The 3,333-nt window shown below is 48.5% G+C and overlaps 1 pseudogene across 1 annotated transcript; it reads right to left on the bottom strand.

The window, feature by feature from the left end:
• Positions 1-2,385: 2,385 nt before the first annotated feature.
• LOC112405653 (60S ribosomal protein L13 pseudogene) lies at positions 2,386-3,056 on the bottom strand (annotated as a pseudogene). Its single transcript, XR_003004398.1, has one exon. The product of XR_003004398.1 is annotated as a 60S ribosomal protein L13 pseudogene (transcript).
• Positions 3,057-3,333: the final 277 nt, after the last annotated feature.

Below are 3,333 nucleotides of genomic sequence, written 5' to 3'. Positions count from 1 at the left end.
ACTCAGGGAAGGCCTAGGAGGCTACAGTTTTTCTATAGACAAGAGGCAGGCGGAGGACATGGGGGTCAGGGGAGTCTGTTCTGGGAAGGCCCCATGGGGTCCTGCTCAGTTACAATTTTATGCATTACATGTGCATTTTAAATTGTTTTAAGTTTTTGGAAGTTCAGTTCAGAAGACTGCATGTCTATTGGGAACCCTACAATTTGAAGTTTTCTATTTTCTTGTGTATTCATTAGGGTTGCTCTGTAGCCTGGCTTTGGAAAGTTTTGTGTCTTTGGCTGCGTACTGGTTTTGGGGAAACCTGGTCTCAGACACCCTCTCAGTTTGGGAGGAGGGTTTCTGTCATTATTATTATTTTTTTTTTTTCCTGGCCGTGCCATGCAGCTTGCGAGATCTTAGTTCCCCCACCAGGGATCAAACCCATGCCTCCTGCACTGGAAGTGCAGAATCTTAACCATTCGACTGTCAGGGAAGTCCCTGTCATGACTATTGTTCTACTCATTTGTAGTGGGTTGAATAGTGTCACTCAAAAATTCAGGTTATGGAACCTCGGGATGTGACCTTATTTGGAAATGGGGTCTTTGCAGACGTAATTAAGATAAGGCTTGAAATGAGATCATACTGGATTAGGGTGGGCCCTAAATCCAATGAGAGTGTCCTTACAAAAGCCAGAAAAAGACACAGAGTAACATAGGGGAGAAGGCCATGGAAAGACAGAGACAGAGATTGAAGTTAGCTGCCACAGCCAAGGAACCACCAGCACCAGGAAGGGACAAGGAAGGATCCTCTTTCAGAGTTCTGGAGTCCAGAACTGTGAGAGAAATTAATTTTCTGTTGTTCCAAGTCTCCCAGTTTGTGGTAATTTGTTACAGCAGCTCTAGGAAACTAATATACCATCCTTCAAGACCCGGCCCCAAATTGACCTCCTTTCTATGGCCTTCCCCCATCATTTAAGAAAGAAGTATTTCTCCCTCCTCTGAACTCCAAGAATATGGTTGCTGTCTATGCCATTACTGAGGGTTCAGCTTTTTATTTTGTGTGTGTCGGCTTCTCCAGAAGGAAAGTTTCTTTTTTAATCCTTCCTTGAGTTTCTGCTTAGCTCCTAACTCAGTGATATTGGTGCAGGAAGAGTGGGGTGCGAGAGGTCTCAAGCGAGTCCCTGGGATGGCTGCCAGGTGAGGGCTCTTGGCTTCATACAGGAAGGGATTCAAGAGCGAGCCGAAGTAGAGTGAAAGCAGATTTATTCAAGGAGATACACACTCCATAGACGGAGTATGGGCCATCTCAGAAAGTGAGAGTGGCCCTGAGATACGGGGTGGTTAGTTTTTATGGGCTGGGTAATTTCATAGGCTAATGAGTGGGAAGATTATTCCAACTATTTCAGGGAAGGGGTGGAGATTTCCAGGAACTGGGTCACTTCCCACTTTTTGGCCTTTTATGGTCAGCCTCAGAACTGTCATGGCGCCTGTGGGTGTGTCATTTAGCATGCTGATGTTATCACAATGAGCATAAAAGAGGCTCAAGGTCTAATGGAAGTTGACTTGTCCACCATCTTGGACTGGTTGGTTCTAACCAGTTTATGTTGTGTCCTCAATGGTTCTGTCATTCTTTTAAATGTGCCCTGCCCCCTTCCTGTCTCAATATATAAAGTGTTTAATACATAATTGTTAAATATGGTTTTCCCAATTCTTTCTTTCCATTTAATGAATCCACATTTAATGAATCCACTCAACAAACATTTATTGAGTGCCTACAATGTGTCAGGCATTATTTCTTACCTTTGGGATAAATCTCTGAACCAAAAAGACAAAATTTAGTCTTATGAAGCTTACTCTCTAATGAGAATGTAAGTTTATGTATTGAAATTCACATGGCCTAGCTGCGTATTTTAGACTAGTTTCTGTAGCTTTTCCCGTCCCTTTATTGTCCAGAGCCAGTTTCCAATGCTGGGACTATCCTGGCATCTTTTCAGATCTTCTGCTTGAGTGCCAAGGCCAGAGAGGAGGGGGGGGAAGTGATTTGAGGGGATCTCAGTTCTCACAGAATGGTTCTCTCACATAAGCCATCCTTGTGTCCTGAACTTCTCTCTGCCCATTGAAACATGTTTGTAAACTGTGTTGGAGCCAACTTCTGGAGATTTGATTGGTAAGTCTGGATGCAAGCGGAGAGAACAGGAAGGCACATGCAAGGCTGAGCACAGTGTTAGCCAGTGTTAGCTTTGGTCTAGTCCCAGACAGGTGGCTGGTGCCACTTTTGACAGGACCATCATCTGTCCTCCATTGCTGCCAAAATAAGGAATTCCTGCCTTTCTAAGTGGGTACAAATGTTAGGCACCAGGACCACATATATGATAAGTAGGGTGTTTTTTGTTTTTTAAATCACAATTTGCCAAGAGCACTTTATTTTTTCTTTTCGACATCCTGTTCTGCAGCCTCCTTGGCCCTTTTTGCCGCGATGCCAAAGAGCCAGGCAATGGCGCGGGCCATGCGGAGCCTGGCGTCCACCTTGAAGTTCTTCTCCTCCTCTGTGATGGCTCTGGCTTTCTCCTTCTTGTAGACGTTTCGTATGGGCATGACTGGTCCCGTCAGCTGGGTGGCCAATCTGAGCTCTTCAGCAGTGCTGTCTCCTTTCTTGAGGGCCGTGGGCTTCCTGGGGAAGAGGATGAACTTGGAGCGGTACTCCTTGTGCCGCTGCACGTTGGCCGGCAGGGACTCCGTGCGCTTGTTCCGCCGCCTCGGATCCACTGAGATCCCAATGGTCCGGGGCACCTTCTTGTGGATGCCAGCCACCCTCAGCTCCTCCAGGCTGAAGCCCCTGCCGGCGCCCACCTTGGTGTGGTACCTGACCGTGGGGCATCTCACCACCGGCTGGAGGAGGCCAGACGTGGGGCACGGGGCAATGAGGCGCGCCTTGGCCTGCCGGCCCCTGCGTCTGCGGATTTTGCCGGCCGGCTGGTTGAACCACGTGGCCCCACGCCCCTGACGGCCCTTGTGGGAGTGGGGCTTCAGGATCATGCCATTCCGGCTGGACGCCACGGCTGCGGCCGACTGGCCTCCTCTGAGTGCAAAGACAGGGTGTTGTTTTTTTTTAAAATAGATTTATTTATTTTATTTTTGGCTGCATTGGGTCTTTGTTCCTGCGAGCGGGCTTTCTCTAGTTGCGGGGAGCGGGGGCTACTCTTCGTTGCGGTGCGTGGGTTTCTCATTGCAGTGGCTTCTCTTGTTGCGGAGCACGGGCTCTAGGGCACACAGGCTTCAGTAATTGTGGCACACGGGCTCAGTAGTTGTGGCTCGCGGGCTCTTACAGCGCTGGCTCAGTAGTTGTGGCGCATGG

The sequence above is a fragment of the Neophocaena asiaeorientalis genome, unplaced genomic scaffold (assembly GCF_003031525.2).
Source record: "Neophocaena asiaeorientalis asiaeorientalis breed wild unplaced genomic scaffold, Neophocaena_asiaeorientalis_V1.1 scaffold148, whole genome shotgun sequence".
Taxonomy (NCBI): Eukaryota; Metazoa; Chordata; class Mammalia; order Artiodactyla; family Phocoenidae; genus Neophocaena; species Neophocaena asiaeorientalis.
This window is presented reverse-complemented; position numbering and strand designations above follow the sequence as displayed.